Below are 22,117 nucleotides of genomic sequence, written 5' to 3'. Positions count from 1 at the left end.
GATAGCTTTCCTTCTAAGGAACAAGATTCTTTTGATTTCATGGCTCCAGTTGCCATCTTCAGTGATCTTTGAGCCCAAGAATATAAATCTGACACTGCTTTCATTTCTTCTCTATTTGCCAGGAAATGATGGGACTAGTTGCCAAGATCTCTGGTTTTGTTTGGTTGTTTATTTGTCATTAAGCTTCAAGACAGCTTTTATACTCTCCTTTTTTCATCTTCATCAAGAGACTCCTTAATTACTCTTCACTTTCTGTCATCACAGTGGTATCATATGCATTTCATAATTTTTTATACATTTCTCTCAGAAACCTTAATTCCAGCTTTTGATTTATCCAGATGGGAATTTTCCATTATGTACCTTGAATGTGTTAAAGAAATAAGATGACAAAATACAGCCTTGCCATATTCCCTTTCAAAATTACTTTCCCTGTGTCACATTTAGCAGTGGAGGCTCTGAGCACACTGCTAAATGTGAGACAGGGCTGTTACTCTTTCCCTTTAGCTCCCTCAGGTTATCATCATTGAAACTTGTCATTTTCTGGGGCGGCCAGGTAGCACAGCGAGTAAGAGCACCAGCTCCAGTGTTGAGAAGACCTGGAGATCGAATCCCGGGCTCAGACACTCAGCACCACACCCAGAAATAACTGGCCGTGTAACCTTGAGCAAGTTACTTAACCCCGATTGCTAAAAAAAAAAAAAGAAAATAAATTACAGATTTAATTAAAAAAATAGTCCAGGAATTTATGAATAAATGCTACAAAATAAAGGAAAATGATCCAAACAGTTGTTAAGTTAGAGTATCCTGTGGAATGTGGGCAGAATGCAGAACCAACATTGGCTGTTCCTGATTGGTTCTTTTTAAAATTTTTTTAGTGTTTATTAATTTGTTTGTTTACTTTTAGTTTACAAGATTCAGTCCCACAATTCCTTGAATTGCAAATTTTCTCTCCATCCCTCCCTCCTCTCCCAATAATGTCATACAATCAAGTATAGGATCTGCAAATTCTTTCACATTAGACATGTCAGGATATATAGAAGGACTGTATCAGATGGAATGAACAATGGGAAAGAAGAAACAAAACCAAACAAGAAAAAAGAAAAAGATCAGGAAGTTTGATTCAATCTGGATTCAAACTCAATTCTTTCTAGTTCTTTCTCTGGATGTAGACATCTCTCTCCATCATGAGTCTTTTGGGATTGACTTATAACCCTGCGTTGCTGAGAAGAGGCCAGTCTATCAAATTTGGTCATCAAACATACTTTGTATTGGTAATTGTGTACAAATTTCTTCTGGTTATACTCTTCTCATTCAGCAAATACAACTCAGCTTCTGCTTGAAACCTTCCTTCTTGGTAAGTTACCCATAAGAGGAGGCAACTCAGCTAATTTGTGAAAGAAGCTAAAAAATCTAATAGTTGGTGGAAAAATAAACACTGAATGCATGAATAAATGAATGAGCAAATGAATAAGGAGGCTCCAGGATGTATTTTGGGTGGAGGGGATATATCATCAAACTTCATTCTACTTGTGAAAGTAAACATTGTCAGTTGTTTATTAAAATGCCATCATATTGTAAAACCCTTCCAACCTTACAACATGCCTTTCGATGGACATCTGCAGGGAGGCACAGATTTGACAGTCATGCTAAACTCACTGTGAAAATGCTGGAGTGGAAAATAGGAAGGCAGCTGTGAGCTGACTGTCAGTTCCGATGATCCAGACAGACGGGCATTTCGTTACACTGTGTAAGAGAATGTTATCACAGCAGGCTCTATCTTTGAAGTGAGCAGCAGGGGTTTTATGGATCGAATTTATGGACTACTCACATCAACCTCACACTCATGTCTCTTTGGTGGGACCTGTAGGTTGTCTTCTTGTAATGGGAAGAGGTCTAGCAATTTATCATATTTAGGCGACTGTGTTGTCTTTAACTTACACCAAGGCAAACAAATAGAACTGTCTGTTTCTTACTGGGCTGGCAAAGGTAAGTACATAGAGGGTATCATGAACCTTACAGTGGAAGTAACATTCCATTTTGCAAATATTAGAATGAACTTGAGAGACAGACATTGCAAAGTGAAAGTCAGAGAGATATGGGGTTGAGTCAAGTTGGCAGAGTAGAAACAGGACCTCCCAGCAGCTCCAGGGTTCCACCTTCCCCACTTCAAGTAAAAGGGAATCTAAATAAACTTTGGATCTACAGAAACCACAAAATGACACAGAGAAGCTAACCTCCTGCTGAGGACAGCCCTGTAGGCTGTCAGGAATCATCCAGCATAGAGCTATGGGAGCCAAGCCCAGCTCCACGCTGAAGTTTTAGCCCAAGCCTGAGGCTCCAGGGACTCCAGATCACTTGCAGCTGTGGTCATTTCCAGATTTATCAACACATAGAAGCAATGGACAAAGTGAGAGGTTAGTGCAGTATGGACTTTGGGAATCAGTAATTGTGAGTGCCTCAGCTTTTGCCCCTCCAGCAAGACGCCTCTGAGGGCTGTGATGCAGCCACCACTGCCATGTGGCATCTTCAGCTCCTGGCCTGAAGAGTGTAGGGGGACAAAGCAACCAGTCTGAGGGGTAATTGCTTTTCCTTTAACCTGCTTGGTTCTGGATTGTGGGCTAGGGTGGAGGACCTGGAGGGCATGACCAGCTTGCCAGAGCATGTGGAGGCTTCAGTAAGGGCTCCCAACTAATACCTCTTGCAGCTGAGAAAACCCCAGCATTTAAGATGGAAGCTCCTCTGTCTGGTAGCAGAGTTCTACTGCAGCAAAAAGCCCCAAAGTCAAGCAATTGAGTGGCAACAAGCCCAGGAAAGGAAACAAAGCAAACAGAAGATTCCAACATTAGACTCCTATTTTGGAGACAAAAAGGAGCAAAGCATGGAGCAAGAATAAAACAGTGAAGTCAGAATTCCTGCACCAAAAACATCAAAGGATAATACGAGCTGGTTACAGGCCACAGAGGACCTTAAGGAGCAAATAACAGAAGTGGAGGGAAAATTGGGAAGAGAAATGAGAACAATGCAAGAAAACTACAATATGCAAATTAACAGCCTAAGACCTTAAAAAAACAGACAAACTCACATGGCCAAAGAGGCTCAAAAAGTCAATGAAGAGAAGAATGTCTTAAAAAGCCAAATTTGTCAGATGGAAAAAGAATCTTAAAAGCTCACTGAGGAGAATCATTCCTTCAGAATTAGATTGGAGCAAATGGAAGCTAATGACTTTTTGAGAAATAAAGATGCTATTAAACAGATCCAAACAAATGAAAGAATAGAAGACAATGTGAAATATCTCATTGGAAAAACCACTGACATGGAAAATAGATGCAGGAGAGATAATTTTCAAAAATATTGGATTACCTGAAAACAATGATCAAGAAAGAACCTAGAAATCATCCTCCAAGAAATTCTCAAGGAAAACTGCCCCGATGTTTTAGAACCAGAAGGCAAAATTGAGCTTAAGGAATCCACCGATCACCTCCTGAAAAAGATCAAAAAAAGAAAACTCCTAGGAATATTACACCTAGGTTCTAAAATTCTCATATAAAAAAGAGAATATTACAAACAGTCAGGAATCAATAATTTGAATATTGTGGAAAAACAATTAGGATAACCCAGTATCTGGAAACTTCTACCCTGGGGGCTAGCAATGCTTGGAATATGATATTCTGGAGGGCAAAGCAGCTGGGATTAAAACCAAGAATCACCTACCCAGCAAAACTGAGCATCATGTTTCAGGGGAAAATATGGTCATTTTATGGAATAGAGAACTTTCAAGCATTCTTGCTGAAAAAAACAAAGTTGAATAGAGTGTTTGACATTTAGATTGAAGAAGCAAGAGAAGCATGAGAAGGTAAACAGGGAAAAGAAACAATAAGGAACTTATCAAAGTGGAACTACTTACATTCCTACATGGAAAGAAATGATCATTGTAAGGGATGAAACTTTTCTCAGTAAGAAAATACTTAAAGGGAATATATATATATATATATATGTATATATATATTTATATGTATGTGTGTGTGTATATATATATATATATATGTCTATATAGGAGGGTATATGGGTATATGAATACAAACATGAATGCATGTATAAATATTTACAGATAGACATAGAGGGCACAGGACCAATTTAATAGGAAGCAATGATATTTAAAATGTGAAAGTAAGAGTTGAGAGAGGAATATAAAGAGAGGAGAAGGGGAGAGACAGAATGGGGCAAACTCTCTCATCTAGAAGAGGAAAGGAAAATGGTTACAATGGAGGGGAAAAATAGGAAGGCAAAAGGCAATAGGTCAACCTCATTCTCATTGAATTTGGCTCAGGGAGGGAAGGAAATACATACTAAATAGGATATTTCACACTACAGGAGAGAAGGGGGGAAAGGAATGAGAGGGGTGATAATGGAATGGACAACAGCCTGCAAGGGAGGGAAGTTGGAAGCACCAGTTTTGAAAAGAGATGGGATCAGAGAATAGAACTAGTGGAAGGTGCGATAGGAGGGGAGGGAATATAGTCAGTCTTTTACAGTATATGAACTATGTTAATATTTTGCATAAGCTACACATGTTCAAACTATACTGAACTGCTTATCTTTCCACTAAGGGTGGGTGACATTGAAGTAAGGTAATGAATCTAGAATTCAAAGTTTTAAAATCAAATTTAAAATATATATTTTATAATTAATAATACTATTTTACTTGTAATTGGGAAATTAGATATACAGGTTCTGGGGCAATGAGATCCACCATACCGTACTGGAAAAGTCAAAGGGAGTATGAAAGAAGTTATGGGAGAGAGTAGATTGGAGGAGGGGATATACTGTGGGACTGATATTTTGGGGGCAGTGTGTAGGGAAAAAAGGGGGAGAAAATGTGGAACTCAAAGTCTGGTGGAAATGAATGATATAAATCAGAAGTTAATAAAGCATTTGAAAATTGAAAAGCAAATGTTAAAAACTAAAAATTAATAAATAATTTTTGAAAAAATATTTAACAATTAAAAAAAAAAAAGGAAATGCTCATGGAATATTACACTGATGTTTTAGAACCAGAGGGCAAAATAGAGCTTGAAAGATTCAACAAATCACCTCCTGAAAAAGATCCCAAAAAGAAAACTTGTAAGAATATTACAGGCAGGTTCCAAAATTCCCAGATCAAGGAGAAAATATTATAAGCAGCCAGGAAAAAAAAACAATTTGAATATTGTGGAAACACAGGATATGGCTGGTTCTACACTGAGGGATCAAAGGGCTTGGGAATATGATATTCTGGAGGTCAACGGAGCTGGTATTAAAACCAAGAATCACCTACCCAGCAAAACTGTGTGTCATGTTTCAGGGGAAAATATGATAATTCAGTGGAACAGAGGATTTTCAACATTCTTGATGGACAAAAAACAGATTTGAATAGAAAATTTGACAATCAGATACAAGAAGCAACAGAAGCATGAGAAGGTATATAGGGAAAAGAAATCATAAGGAAGTTATAAAACTTGAACTATTTATATCCTTACATGGAACAATGATACTTGTAACTTATAAAACGTTTCTCAGTATGAGAATACTTGAAGGCAATAGAAATGTGGGTGTGGTTTTATGTCTATATAAGAGGGTATGTGGGCATATGAATGTAAAGGCGTGTATACATGTGAACAGGTATACATAGATAGAGGCCACAGGACCAATTTAATAGGAAAGGATCACTCTTAAAAGGTAAAATTAAGAAGTGACAGAGGAGTATAATAAGAGATGGAAAGGGAAAGAATGGGGTAAACCATTTCATATAGAAGAGGCAAGGGAAAATGGCTACAATGGAGGGGAAGAACAGGAAGGCAAAAGGGAATGGGTCAGCATTATTCTCATTGAATTTGGCTTATGGAAGGAAGTACATACATACTAAATGGGGTATCTCACCCAACAGGAGAGTAGGGGGGAAGGGGATGATAGGGGGGATGATGGAAGGGAGGGCAGGCTAGGGCAGGGTGGGGTGGGTAGAGAAGTAGTAAGCATCCACTTTCAAAAAGGGACAGAATCAAAATATAGAATAGCATAAGTGGGAGGTGGGATAGGAGGGAGGGAAATATAGTCAGTCTTTTACAATATATACGCTATGGAAATGTTTTGCTTAGCTACACATGTACAACATATATTGAATTGCTTGTCTTCCCAGTAAGGATGTGTGACAAGGGAGGAATGGAATGAATCTGGAATTCATAGCTTTAAAATCAAACGTTTAAATATATATATATAGCATTATTAATATTATTTTACATATAACTGACAAATCAAATATGCAGACACAGGGGCATAGAGATCGACAGTGCCCTACTGGAAAGTTGGAGGGGGTATGGGAGAAGATAAGGGAGAGAGAAGATTGGAGGAGGGAATATATAGTGGGATCATTATTTTGGGGTGGAGGGTGGGGGAAAAAAGGGGAAGAAAATTTGGAACTCAAAAATTTGCAGAAATGAATGATGTAAAGTAGAATTTAATAAAGCATTACAAAAAAGAAAAAAAAAGAAAGTCAGAGAGATGTGTGACTTTATAGTTAATAAAAACAAACAAATGGCAATGACATTTTCTCAATTCTGATTATTCTTGCTTCTGCAGCATTAGTCATGTTTTACTACAAATGTAATAATTAATAAAAATCTGTTTCCAATATTTGTAACACTATACAAATTGATATATATTAAAGGAATTATAAGGAGTTATTTTGCCCAATTGCATGCCAATAATTTTGATAACTTAAGTGAAATAAAGTAAAATTTACAAAAGCATAAATTGCCTAGATTAGCAGAAAAGGAAATAGAATATAGAAAGACATATTTTAGAAAAAGAAATTGAACAGGCTATAAATGAACTTACTTATAGAAAAACACCAGGACCAGATGGATTTACAAATGAATTGTATCAAACATTAAAGACCAAACAACTCCATTATTTTAAAAATGTAATAATAAGTAAAGAAGGGTTCCTACCCAGTTGCTTTTATGAAACAAGTATGATACTGATACCTAACCTAGGAACAGTAAAAATAGAAAAAAAAAGAGAAATCACAAGTCAATTTCACTAATGAATATGGATGCAAAAACTCTGAATAAAATGCTATCTAAAAGAATACAATAGTATGTTACAAATATTGTACATTATTATCAAGATTAATGTTAGTAATGCAGAGATGGTTTAATATATGGAAAACTATTAACATAATTAATTATATCAATAATAAAAGTTTAAAAATCATATGATTATATCAATAAACTCTGAAAAGCAATTTGATAAAGTCCAACCTCATTTTTCTTTAAAAAAACCATTGAAAGTAATGGTACAAATGGATTTTTTCCTAAATTGAAAAAAATATATATATCTAAAACCATTAGCAAGCTTTGAAGCCTTCCCAGTAAGATTATTTGTGGAACAAGGATGCCCATGGTCATCAAATTATTCAATATTTTATTGGAAATCTGAGTAATAGCAATAAGAGAAGCAAAAGACATAGAAGGAATAAGAATAGGGAATGAAATTTTAAAAAAAGGATCTCTTTTTGAAGATGATATGGTAATATACTTTGAAAATTCCTAAGTCTCAACTCAAAATGATGATTTAAGCAAATTAGCAGATAATAATGTAGTAACCCTCCATTTTGTGAGCATCCCCCATCTCTCCCCATCATAGGAGAGTTGCCTAGGAAACCTGCCTAAACCCAACAAACTCCACATAGGCAGCAAACCTGCCCAAACCTGCTACCTAAGGGCCATACCACCCGTTCCCTGCTTCTCTTTAGTTCTCAAAATATATTTGGGAAATTTCCAGTTGGGCAACAAACTGACTGCTGGGCAGCAATCATTAAGCAATGCTCTCCTTTGGCTTCTATATTTTCCCTGCTTGCTCCCCTTGGTAACATTTATATTGTGGCTTTCATATATACATAAACCCTGAGGTATATATGCTAAGGGCTGCTGGATTTGGGTACATGACCCCTGGCAATCCTTGGGTTAATTATGATCCGCAATTAAAATTTCATATAAAATGATTAATAGTCTTATCTTGCAATTTCATGTTACAAGATGTGCAGGCCCCAGCGAGATGGCAGCATTCCATGTCATTGCAGAGACCTTGAAACCTTGGAGTTTGGAAGGGAAAGAGCTGGCCCTGCCCTAACCCTGAGGGGAGCTGGCACCTGGAATAAAAAGGTACTTTCCCACGGCCCCCAGGCTTGGGCGGAGCCATATGCAGCTATCTGTCCTGTTTGGTCCTGGGAGTACTCATGTAGGTGGGGACTGAGTGGCAGCTGGATGCAGTAAATCCCATCACCCTGTTTCTCTCTGAGATGTCAGAGAGAGCCCCTGGGGTAAGCCATCCTGTCTGTTTTGTGTCTGTCTTGTCTATGTGCTTTGAGCACTCTGTCTGCCTGTCTTTCTGTGTGTCTGTGTAAAGAAAGATTTCTGAATAAGATTCAAAATGCAGCCAGACAAAAAGTAAGAAAGATTATACCTGGCCTGGAAAGATTGATAGTCTCTTAAAGAAAGGTTGTTGGCAGAAAAAAACAAAAATCTCCCTCTTTCTACTTCTATGAATTCTGGCCAAAGTTTGGAAAGTAGAAAGGCAGATGGAAAAAAAGAGGGAAAGAAGAAACTTCTCCCCTAAGATTTATCTATTAGAAAAGGGATCACTTCACTGATCAAAGAGAAGCAGGTTTCAAAGCTGCACTTTGGAATAGCACTAGCACTTAACCCTTTCCTGGATCACAGCCCAGTTCTTCCCAGGCTAGGGGAACAATTCTTTCCCTTTGTCATCCTGGCTCTGACAAAGCTGAAGATAGAGTGAGAAGTTATAGTGCCATATATGGAGTCATCCTGGCCCTGACTGAGCCTAGTATACAGTGAAAGGTTAGAAACATTAAGATCCTTCTCCCTGTCATCCTGGCTCTGACCTAGCTATGGATGCAGTGGAAAATTAGAAGAATAGTAGGGAATTTGAGTTAAACTCCCCCACCTGGTTAAAAGGTACATCATAGCCCCACTAGCAATACCCCTAAATCCCCGGCTACCCAGAAGCCCAGCTTTCTATGTAAGTAGATGAACCTCTACTCTCAAAACCCCAAGTCCTTGCTCCCATGCCACTATAACCTGGAGGGTCTGATTCAATTTCCCCAAAGCCTAGAAGCTTGTGGGTTGCTTCAGAACCCTCCTCCTTATTCACCAAAACCCCCTCCTCAATGCTCCTGTCTACAACCTCCCAGCACTCATAGCTCTTAGTCTGTCCAACACAAGGAGCATTGCCCTATTTTTCCTTCCTTCCCAAATCGACTAGCCCCACAACCAGGTTCTACTACTGTGAGGAGATGAGAAAAGGAGAGGAGAAAATGAGGTCAGAAGTCAACCAGCTTCTATACTTAGTAAGATCAATAATTTTTATATGTAATTTGGAAATGCAATTAATGTCATCTCACTCTTTGTATTATTATTGTATTTTAAAATGTTTGGTAGAATTCATTTGTTAATCTATCTCATCTTGGAGATTTTTTTTTATTGAGTTAATTGATAGCTTGTTCAATTTATTTTTCTGAAATGGATAATAGAAGAATTTTATTTCCTCTTTCTGTTTATATGGGAAATTTATATTTTTGTAAATTCATCCATTTCAATTAGTTTGTAAGATTTATTGGTATACAATTGGATAAAGTAGCTCCTAATTATTTATTTAATTGCTTCTTCATTGGCACTGAATTCAACCTTTTCATTTTTGATACTGGTAATGAGTTTTCCTTTCTTTTTTAAAAGTCACATTAACCAAAGGTTTATCTATTTTTTTTCTGTTTTCTTCTATTTTATTGCTTTATTGTTTTCAACTTCTAGTATTATTTATTATTTCAATGGTTTTCTTATTTTCAATTTTATTAATCTCTCCTTTGATTGTCATGTTTTCTAATTTGATCATTAATATTCATGTTTGACATATTTCTTTCTTACTGCTTGCAATACTTTCTCCTTAACCTGATAATTCTTGGAATTTGGCTACAAAATTCCTTGGAGTTTTTATTTTTTGGATCTCTTCTAGGAGGTGCTTGTTGGGTTCTTTTAACCACTATTTTACTTTATGCTTCTAGGATATCAGTGTGATTATCCTTGATAATTTCTTGAAAAGTTCTTTCTAGGTTCCTTTAAAAAAAATTATCAGGGCTTTCAGGTAGTTCAATAATTCTTAAGTTATCCCTCCTTGATCTATTTTCCAGGTGAGTTATTACTCACTCTCCCCCAAATGAGGTATTATACATTTTCGCCTGTTATATTTTCATTATTTTTAGTTTTACTGATTCTGGAAATCTCATAGAGCCATTAGCTTCCATTTGCCCAATATGATTTTTGAGGATTTCATTCAATTATCTTTTGCACCTCTTTTTCCTTTTGAACAATTGTACATTTTAAGGAGCCTTCATCATTATTTTTTTTTTATTGAGTCAACTATATTTATTTTATTAACTAATGTATTTTATTCAACATTCATTTCCACAAGATTTTCAGTTCCAAATTTTCTCCCCATCTCTCCCACCCCCTGAACCAAAAATGACTTGCTTTATGATTATTCCCTTCCCTTGCCTAACCTTTGCTCTATCACATCCCATCCTATCCCTCTGCCCCTCACTTTCTAGAATGGCAAGATAGATTTCTATACCCATTGCCTATAAATCTCATTTCCCAGTAGCATGTAAAAATATTTTCTAACATTTGTTTTTAAAACTTTGAGTACCATATTCAACCACTTCTTCCATTCTCATACATCATCATTGAGAAAGTAAGTAATTCAATATAGGTTACACCTGTGTAGTTATACAAATGAATTCCCTTATAATCATTTTGTGAAAGACTAACTATATTTTCTTCCATATTATCCTGCCCCCATTTATTCCATTCTGTCCTTTGACCCTGAACCTTTTCAAAAGTTTTTCTTCCCAACTACCCTCTCCCCTGATCTGTCCTTCCTTCTGTCATCCCCTACCCCATTTCTCTTCCCTCTACTTTCCTGTAGGGCAAGATACCAATTGAGTGTGTATGTTATTTCCTATGTAATCCAAATCCAATGACAGTAAAGTTCACTCATTGCCTTTCACCTCCCTCCTCTTGCCCTCCATGAGTGTTTGTATGTATGTATATATATATATATATATGTACATATGTTTGCATATATGTATGTGTATATAAACATTTATATATGTGTACACTTGTGTAATATATAATACATATATTTGCATTTATGTGTGAATGTGTGTGTTTGTTTGTCTCCAACTACCCTAGTATTGAGAAAGGTCCCATGAGTTATAAATATCATCTTTCTATGTATGAATATAAACTGTTCAACTTTAATATGAGCCTTATGTTTTCTCTTTGCTGTTTACTTTTTCATGCTACTCTTGTTACTTGTATTTGAAAGTCAAATTATCTGTTCATCTATCGTCTTCTCATCAAGAATAATTAAAAGTCCTCTATTTCATTGAATGTTGTTGTTTTTCCCCTGGAAGTACTGTACTCAGTTTTTATGGGTAGGTTATTCTTGGCTTTAATCCTAGCCCTTTTGACCTTTGGAATATCATATTTTAAGCCCCCAGCTTCTTTAAGGTAGAAGCTACTTGATATTGTGTTATGCTGGCTCCATTTACATAATATTCTAATTGTTTCTTTTGGAACATTTGCAATATTTAATCCTTGATCTTGGAACCCTGGAACTTGGTTACCATATTCCTAGGAGTTATTCTTTTGGGATCTCTTTAAAGAGGTGATTGATAGTTTTTTTTTTCAATTTCTATGTTCCCCTGTGGTTCTAGACTAACAGGAGAGTTTTCCTTGATAATTTCTTGAAATGTGATATCTAGGCTCTTTTTTTTTCATGGCTTTCAGGTAGTCCAACAAATATTAAATTATCTTTCCTACATCTATTTTCCATTTCAATGATTTTTCCAATGTGGAATTTCATGTTGTCTTCTTTTTTTTTTTTCATTTTTTTGGTTCTGTTTTAGAATTGCTTAATTTGTCATAAAGTCATAAGGTTCCATTTGCTCCCTTGTAATTGTGAAAGAATTATTTTTTTCACTGAGCTTATAGACCACCTTTTCCATTAATAAACTTCATTTTTTTTAAGAATTGTTTTCTTCAGTCATTTTTTGTTATTCCTTTTCCAAGGTACTCACTCTGTCTTGCTGTAATGGGAATGTAAATTTTAAAGATCTTCCCTTCCCCTAGGCTAAAGTGCACCTGGATCCTGGGGTGGGAGGCTTGTTTTTCAGTAGATACTTCTTGATTGCCCAGTGGGTCAATAAGGTTGCTAAATTCTCTGAGCCAGGGGAAGGCTACACTTGACACCTCTCATTTCTTTCCCATTAATTTCTACATCTTTTATTAATCATTAAAATCCTCTCTGAGCTCTTCCAAGAAAAAAATTTTGGGGGGTGGATCCAAGATGGTGTTGAAGAAATAGGCAAACTCCTTGTGCTCCCCCCATAACCAAGTCAAATACCTATAAAAATGACTCTAAACAAACTTTAGGGATAGAGACCACACAAAGTGACAGAGAGAAACAAATCTCCCACTGAAGGCAGCCTGGCAGGTGGAATGGAAAGGTTATTTGCAGCACACAGGATGCAGAGCCCAGCCCTGTGTGAGCCTGTGAGTTTAGCCTCCAGGCGGCCATTAGCAGCTGCCAGCTTGAGAGAATTCAGGAAAGGAGATCACTAGAAGCTATGTCACTTTCCAGAATTATCAACCCATAAATACCAAAGACAAAGTGAAAGGTAGGTTTGGACTTTGGGAACAGGGGGTCTGGGAATGCAGGCCAGCCTCTGACCTGAGAGGGAGAAATGATTGGGGCATAGTGGCTGCCGCTGCATGGCTGCTTCAGAGTTTCTAGCCTGCAGATTGTAAGGGGACCAAGCAAACATTCAGAGGGGTAATCACTCTTGTTTTAACCTGCTGGGATCTGGATTGCTCTCTAGGGTGGAGGTTCTGGGCTGTTTGACCAGGTGCCAGAGACAGTGGAGGATGTTGAGTGGACACCCAACTAACCAGCAGCTGCAAAATCCCCAGTGATTTGGGACAAAGCTCTCCTCTCAAGAAGCAGAGTTCTACTGTGACAAAGAGCTCAAAAGTCAAGTAATTGAGTAGCAACATGAGGAATCAAAGGAAGAAAAGGAAGCACAGCAATCCAACCTTAGATTCCTATTTTGGGGACAAAAAGATGAAAGCATGGAACAGGAGGAAGACAACAAAGTCAGAACTCCTGCAACAAAAACTTCCACGAAAAATATGAATTGGTTACAGGCCACAGAGGAGCTTAAGAAGTATTTTGAAAACCAAATAAAGAAGAGGAGGTAAAATTAGGAAGAAAAATGAGAATGATCTAAGAAAATCAAGAAAAGTGAGTCAACAACCTGGCTGAAGAAAATAACACATAAAAATAGACTAACTGACATGGCAAAAGAGGCTCAAAATTCCAATGATGAGAAGAATGCCTTACAAAGCCGAATTTGACATATGGAAAAAAGAATCTCAAAAACTCACTGAAGAGAATATTCCTTCAGAATTAGATTCGAGCAAATGGAAGCTACTGACTTTATGAGAAATTAAGATACTATTAAATGGATCCAAACAAAGAAAAGTATAGAAGGCAATGTGAAATATCTCATTGGGAAAAAAAAACAAAACACTGACCTGGAAAATAGATCCAGGAGAGATCATTCAAAAATTATTGGACTACCTGAAATCCATGATCAAAAAAAGACCCTAGAAATTATCCTTCAAGAAATTCTCAAGGAAAATTGCTCTGATGTTTTAAACCAGAGGAAAAAATGGAGGTTGAAAGAATTCACCAATAACCTCTTGCAAAAGATCCTGAAAAGAAAAATTCTAGGATATCATAGCCAGGTTCTGGAATTCCCACATCAAGGAGAAAATATCACAAGCAGCCAAGAAAAAAACAATTTGAATATTGTGAAGACACAATCATGATAGCAGAGGATGTGGCAGCTTCTATACTGAGAGATCAAAAGGCTTGGAATATGATATTCCAGAGCTCAAAGGAGCTGGAATTAAAAGCAAGATTCACCTATCCAGAAAAAAATGGTATCATGTTTCAGGGGAATATATGGCTATTCAGTGACATAGAGAACTTTCCAGCATTCTTGATGAAAAAAAAAACAGACTTGAATAGAAAATTTGACATTCATATACAAGAAGCAAGAGAAGCATGAGAATGTAAACAAGGAAAAGAAATTATAAGGAATTCATCAAGTTTGAACTATTTATATTCCTATATGGAAAAATGAGAATTTTAATTTATGCAACTTTTCTCAGTACGAGAATACTTAAAGTGAATATAAATGTGTATAGTTATTTATGTATGTACACATACATATATATGTCATTATAGGAGGGTATATGGGTGCATGAATACATATGTGAGTGTGTGTATATATGTGTACAGGTATACATAGACAGAGTGTACACCAATTGAATTGGAAAGGGTAATACTTGAAAGGTGAAATTGAGAGATGAGAAAGGAATATAATGTAAAGTGATAGGGAGAGACAGAATGGGGTAAGTTGTCTCATATAGAAGAGTCAAGGGAAAACTGTTACAATGGACAGGAAGAACAGAAAGGCAAAATGGAATGGGTCAAACTTACTCTCATTGAATTTGGCCTAAGGAGGGAATGACATACACACTAAATATGTTATCTCTCCCCACAGGAGAGTAGGAAGGAAGGGGATGAGAGGGGAGATGATGGAGGGGAAGGCAGCTTGGGGAAGGAGGGAAGTTATAAGAACACGCTTTTGAAAAGGGACAGGAACAAAGTAGAGATTAGAACAAGTGGGGGATGGGATAGGATTGAGGGAAATATAGTCAGCCTTTCACAACATATCCACTATGCAAATCTTTTAAGTAGCTACACATGTACAAGCTATATTGAATTGCTCATCTTCCCAAAAAAATAACTTATATATATGTAACTTTTATATATAAATAACTTTTTTTACATGTTACTGGGAAATAAGATTTACAGGCCCTGGGATATAGAGATCCATCTTGCCCTACTGGAAAGTTGGAGGGTATATGGGGGAAGATATATGAGAGAGCAGATTCAGGGAGATGCTATTCAGTGCGATCACTATTTTGGGGTGGTGGGTAGGGGAAAGACAGGGAGAAAATTTGTAAATAAAAATCTTAAGGAAATGAATGATGTAAACTAAAAAATAAACATAAAATTTAATTTAAAGACATTTTGGCATCCTTGTCCTTTTCCAAGTTTATATTTTGATCTTCCCTGTCACCAAAATAACTCTCTATGGTCATGGTTCTTTTCTATTTCTTACTCATTTTAGCCTATTTTGCGACTTTTAAATTTGAGCCCTGCTCCTGGGGAACATTGCACATTGTCCCAAGCATCTTGTACTATGGTTAGTTACTGCCCTGATCACTGGCTTTCTTCTCCTGGTTCTCAGTTGTTGGAACCTTACTTAATGTACTAGAGTGGCTTGGCCTAGTCAGACCTGTTGTGCCCTGGATCCTGGGACTGGCAATTTGTCTTCTCAAAGCCTCAGATACTGCTGTGCCACTGACCTGCAGATTCAGAAAAAGAGGCCCCCATTTGCTGATCTGTGCTATGACTAGGGGCCTCCTACTTACTCAGACACCAGCTTCGCTGGACTTTGCTCTCCTTCTACCCAAGCGAGACAGGCCTTTCCTCAAGCACCTTCAAGTTCTGTTAAGTGGGAAAATTTCTATACTCTTTTTGTATATGCTGTGGCTCTAGCATCCATTGAGAGTCTTCATTTAATGTTGTTTCCATGGGACATGATGGAGACCTTAAGCAGCTTAGTGGTTTTTTGCTGCAGTCTTGGCTCTGCCCCTGAAAAAAAAAAAGACTTTTCCCCCTTATTTTAATACTAAAATGTAACATGGTACAACCGGAAATGTACTGGATTGGAAGTCATATGACCTCAGTTCAAATACTAACTTTATCCCATATTATTTATGTGATCTTATTTAAATGACGTTCCCTGAGGATGCAACCTAAAGGGTAAAAAGAGTGCAGTGGACTATGTGATTCCCAATGTCTTATACTTATATGTACAAATGGTCATTATCCTATAATATCCCAGGGACTCATTTTCCTCATCTTTAAGATGAATTAATTGCATTACGTGACATCTGAAATCATAAATATCTTTATGTCTATATGCCTGTATGCAATGTATGTGCTGTTGCTGCTGCTGCTGTTGTTAATTGTTGTTATCTAGAATCTACTATGAAAAAGGCTGCTCAATTCAGGAAATTATGGGATAGATGAAGAAACAAAAACCTTTGTCTGCTTGTCTTCCTAATAAAATGATATTTTCACCATCAGTCTGCCCAACATAATCCTCTCCTCTAGAGATGTGCATATGTTAATACAAAATTCAAAGAGATAGAATAAGGAATGTATTACAATATCACTAACACATATAGAAGAAACCATGCTACAGATTTTCCTGAGTTCAATTTTAAGTGGCAGGGAAATAAGGCCACTCATTTTTCACAATCTCTCTTTTATCAATAAGGTGATAATTAGCTTTTTTCTAACATTGCCAAGTTTCTTAGACAGGGAAAAAAACCAGTCATTTGTGATTCCCTGGTCTGTTCTCTATATTTGACTGCTAATTTACTGCATTCTTCTTATGCCTCCTGTTTGTCAAAGATCAACAATTATTTTATCTTACTTCCAATTAAAAAAATAGATTGGGGGAGATTGACAGTTTCCATTTATGGATAAAACTTTGTATATGTGGATCTTCCAGAGAAAGCCGCAAACTCTTGAGCAATGCAATTGTGTAATATCAAATCCTCATCAGGAAGAATATCACATTGGTCAAGCTTAAGGGAATCTTGGTTACAGTCTGAAAAGGTGCTTTCTTCTGTGGCCAATTTTTTTTGTTTGTTTTTAATGCCCTTTTCTATCAGTTGGAACTTATAGTGGGACATATCTATGAACCAGGAGTATATTTGCATTGTGAATTCTCAAACTCAAAGGCAATCAGAAAAAGAAATCTGGCAACTGGGATATTTCACAGATGGTAAGACATAATGTCATGTATGTGCCTTTAAGCAAATGATTAACATGATATAATTCTTTATTCAATTCAATAAATATTTGTTGACCCCATTATCATAGCAGTTGGAATTCAAAAAACACATGAATAATTTTAAGGTCCTTTACAGATATGTTCTCACCAGAACTTCAGAGGTCATAATTATAGGCACAATAGCTATGTTCATTGCAGTTGAAACTAAAATTCATTGACTTGCACAAAGACCAAACTGTTGATAAATATCAGGTTTGTCTTCCAGAAATCAAGAGCCCTGTAAATACTATATTAGACTCCTTCTTTTGATATTTTAATTCCTTTCTAAACAACTGACTTTCCAAGTGACACTTCTTGTAAGCTTTAATGAACTTAAATTCTTCATCTTCTTTTCTTCATAATCATCATCATCAACAACAACTATTACTATTACTATTAAACATTCAATTCTTGACCATTTTTCAGTTTAGTCACTTATCTTCACACTTGAGCCCTTTAGTTTTGAGATTATACTCTGGTTACTGATATTGACTGCACATGTCTACACTCCCCTAACTGTGAAGATATAAATCAGGACAAGGTGACCATTAACTATAGCATATGGTAAATACTGATAGAGGGGCCTTGTGGTAGTAGACATAGAGTAAGAACTCAGTCACTCATTATTCAATATTGACTAATTGTATAGGCAGTGAGGAAATAAAACTATCACTCTTTGCAGATGATATTATGGTATACTTGGAGAAACCAAGAGAACAAAGTAAAAAAATACTACTTGTCGGGGCAGCTAGGTGACGCAGTGAGTAAAGCGCTGGCCCTAGAGTCGGGAGGACACGAGTTCGGTTCCGGCCTGAGACACTTAACACCCACACAAAAATACTAGCTGTGTAAACTTGGGCAAGTTACTTTACACCAATTGCCCTCCAAAAGGCAAAAATAAAAAAATACTACTTGTTCTAACTAAGAACTTGAATAAAGTTGCAGGATATAGAATGAACCCATATAAATTATTAGCCTTACTCTATATTATCAACAAAGCCAAGCAGTAAGAGGGAGCATTTTATTTAAAATAATTGTAGACAATATAAAGTTCTTGGGATTCTACCTGCCAAGACAAATCAGGAGTTATATAACCACAATTACAAAACACTTTTCAGAAACACACACACACACACACACAATCAGATCGAAACAGAAAATATATCAATTGTTTATGGGTAGCCCAAACTAATACACTAAAAATAAAATGACAATTCTACATAATTCATTTACTTATCAATTTTCATATCAGTCTAATTAAAAATCAATCAAACTAAAAAAAATCTTATAGAGTTAGAAAAAATAATTTTATTTATCTGGAAGGAAAAAAGGTCAATAATGTCAATGGAATTAATGAAAAATGCAAAGAAAGGTGGTTTGGCAATACAAGGTCTCAAATTATATTGTAAAATTGCAATCATCAAATCTATCTGGTACTGTCTAAGAAATAGAATGATGGATCAGTGGAAAAGATTAGGTACATCAGATGCAGTAGTAAATGACCACATTAATTTAGTATTTGATAAGCACAAAGACTCTAGTCTCTAGGATAAACTGAATATTTGACAACAACTACTGGGAAAACAGTATGACCAAAACTAAATATGGAACTATATTTTAGACCACATAACAAGATAAGATTAAAATGGGAACATGATTTAGACATAACGGGTGATATCATAAATAAATTAGTAGAGTAAAAAATAGTTTATCTCTCAGATCTTTGAAGAAGGGAAGAATTTTTGCACAAGATAGCATTATAAAATGTAAAATGGATAATTTTCATTATATTAAATAAAAAAAATGTTTTTCACATGCAAAAACAATGCCACCAAGATTAAGAGGAAACAGAAATTTGGGAAACAATTTTTGCAGCCATTGTCTTTGATAAAGGCCTTATTTCTAAAATATATAGAGAGTGGCATTATATTTGTAAGAATACAAGTCATTACCAAATTGATAAATAATTAAAGGATAGGAATAGGCAGTTTTCAGATGAAGATATATAAGTTATCTATAGTCATATTAAAAACTTCTAAATCATTCTTGATTAGAGAAATGCAAATTGAAACTTGGGTATACCATTCCATACATATCAGATTGGCTACTATCACAGAAAAGGGACATGATAAGTGTTGGAGAGGATGTGTGAAAATTGGGACATTAATGTACTGCTGGTGGAATTGTGTAATTATTCAACCATTCTGTAGAACAAATTGAAGTTGTGCCCCAAATGTAATCTACTGTGCATACCCTTAATTCTAATATTAGCACTACTAGGTCTACATCCCAAAGAGATCACACGGAAAAAAATGGCAAAGGACAAAAATATTTACAGCAGCTCTTTTTGCGTGGCAAATAATTGGGAATTAAGGGCATGTTCATCAATTGGAGAATAGCTGAACAAATTCTGTTTTATGAATATAAGAAAATATTATTGTGATGTAATAAATGATGAGCAGGAGGATTTCTAAAAAAAAAAAACTTAAGAGACATATATGAACAGACACAAAGTGAATTGAGTGGATGCAACAGAATAGTATACACGGGAACAGACACATTGTGCAATGATTATCTCTGAATGACTTATCTCATAGCAATCCAGTGATTGAAGAGAATAAGACAATCCCAAACAATTCATGATGGTAAATGCTATTCTTATCTAGAGAAAGAACTGATGGGCACTTAATGCATATTTAAGCATACTATTTTTACATTTTAAAAATTTTTTTGGTCTTTATAAATTAATTTGTTTACTTTTAGTTTAAAAAATTCAGTTCCACAGTTCCTTGAGTTTCAAATTTTCTCTCTCTTCCCCTCCCCCCACCATGTCAGCATAAAATCAAGTAAAGGATCTTCAAATACTTTCACATTAGACATATTAGGTTATAAAGAAGGACTGTATCAGATGGAAGAAACAATGGGAAAGAGGAAAAAAATATAAGCAAGAAAAAGAAAAAGATCAGGTAGTTTGCTTCAATCTGGATTCAAACTCAGTTCTTTCTCTGAATGTTGACATCTCTCTCCATCATGAGCCTTTTGGGCTTGACTTATAACCATGCTTTGCTGAGAAGAGTCCAGTCTATCAAAGTTGGTTGTCACACATACATTGTGTCTGTAACTGTGTAAAAATTTCTCCTGGTTCTACTCTTCTCACTCAGCATCAATTCATATAAGCTTCTCCAGGTAAATATGAAGTCCATCTGTTCCTCATTTCCTATAGCATAATAGTATTTTATTACATGTATATACCATAATTTTTCATCCATTCCCCACGTGATGGGCACCCCCTTAATTTGCAATTCTTTGCCACTGCAAAAAGAACAGCTATAAATATTTTTATACATATAAATCTTCCTCCCATTTCTATGATCTCTTTGGGAAACAACCCTAGAAATGGTGTTTCTGGGTCAAAGGGTATGAAATTATTTATATTCATTTGGGCATAATTCCAGATTACTTTCAAGAATGGGTGAGTTCACAACTCCACCAGCAATGCATTAGTGTTCCAATTTGTCCTCAGCCTCTCCAGAATTTCTGATTTTCCTGTTTTGTCATATTAGCCAATCTCAGTGGTGAAAGGCCATAACTCAGAGTTGTGTGAATTTGCATTTCTCTAATTATTGGTGATTTAGAGCATTTTTTCATATGTTTATACATATCTTTAATTTCTTCCTCTGAAAACTGCCTGTTCATATCCTTTGACCATTTATCAATTGGGGAATGACTTGTATTCTTATAGATTTGGCTCAGTTCTCTGTATATTTTAGAAATGAGTCCTTTATAAGAGACTGTAATGTAATGCCAAGGAAAGGCAACTTCCCAAGGTTCAAAATACCAGCACAGGTGCTCTCCATTTTATTCAGTGACCAACCAAGAACAGAGAAGATCAAAACATGACATCATTCCAAATACAGCATTTACTAAATGTGATTAAATAATCTCCAAGGACTACCCCACCCCAGGACCTTCCAATCATTCAATCAATTACAAAGTCCCTGATCTAAATACTTCTCCACCCCTAGGCTATACCTTTATTTTGTCAATCACAGAGCACAAAAACGTCAAAAGTTCCCTACCCCTGGATCTCAATTGAATCTACCCCAGAGTTACATCAAGTTTAAACACAGCACTTAATACCCAAATGGAGGTCTTTTCTTCATCTTGACATGAGGCAAGTTCTCAGCAATCTTAGTTCCTGGGGAGACAAGGTTAGCAAGGCCACAAGATACTTTGCCAGTCCCTTCATTAATTCATCCTCTGTCTGTAGAACAGTCCTAGAACCCCTGAAACATTAGCAAAGCCCTCTCCCAGGATTTCTGTAAACATACAACAAGAAAATCCTTCTTCAGGGCTTCTGAACCAACAGAAAGGTTCCCAGACCCCTGAAACAACAGCACTGTCCTTCACCAGTGGACAGTATTCATTCTGTCTGCAGGACAGTCTCCAGACCCCTGCAACAACAGCACTGTCCTTCACCAGTGGACAGTATTCACTCTCTGTCTGCAGGACAGTCTAAGGGCTTTTTAGTGAACAGCCAGGTTCCAGGACTTCTTCAACAGGGCTGTCTTTCACCAGCGGACAAATCTGCCAAAACAACAGCAAAACAGCCATGTCTCCTCAGTCCTTGGCAGCTCAGGGGGCAGGTCTCAAAGTCCAGGGCAATTTAAAGCGGCCACCAGCAATTCTCTTAGTCTCTCTCTCTCCACGAGGTGCTGCTTCCAAAAAAAAGTTCTTCTGCCTCTCTATTGTCTCTCCAAATCTACATCACCAGCTCCTCCCAGTTCAGGACTTTCTTTTCACTTCAACAAGTCCATCCCACAGGTGGGATTAACAAACTCTGGGTTTTAACACAATCAGTTTGAAAACCAAGCCAATACAGGGGAATCTTTATGTTCCATTACTATCACAGAGACGTAAAATGTAAAAATTATTTCCCAATTTTCCATTTCCCTCCTTATC

General features: G+C 36.4%; 1 long non-coding RNA gene across 6 annotated transcripts in view; it reads left to right on the top strand.

Moving 5' to 3' along the window:
• The first annotated feature begins 8,039 nt into the window (after positions 1-8,039).
• Positions 8,040-22,117, top strand: part of LOC138145406 (uncharacterized) — a 129,864-nt gene continuing 115,786 nt past the window's right edge. For 3 of the 6 annotated variants that reach the window (XR_011164229.1, XR_011164222.1, XR_011164221.1), the window contains exon 1: positions 8,204-8,356. This is a non-coding gene — a long non-coding RNA (uncharacterized lncRNA). Of the gene's footprint in view, positions 8,357-22,117 lie in introns of all 6 variants that reach the window. The other 3 variants (XR_011164224.1, XR_011164227.1, XR_011164223.1) reach the window with 3 other exon arrangements.

Source organism: Petaurus breviceps, unplaced genomic scaffold, assembly GCF_028583685.1.
Source record: "Petaurus breviceps papuanus isolate PSGF00001 unplaced genomic scaffold, PetGlider_PUasm1.0 139, whole genome shotgun sequence".
NCBI classification, from domain to species: Eukaryota; Metazoa; Chordata; class Mammalia; order Diprotodontia; family Petauridae; genus Petaurus; species Petaurus breviceps.
The sequence above is the reverse complement of the archived record's forward strand: the minus strand, read 5'-3'. Positions and strand labels throughout refer to the sequence as shown.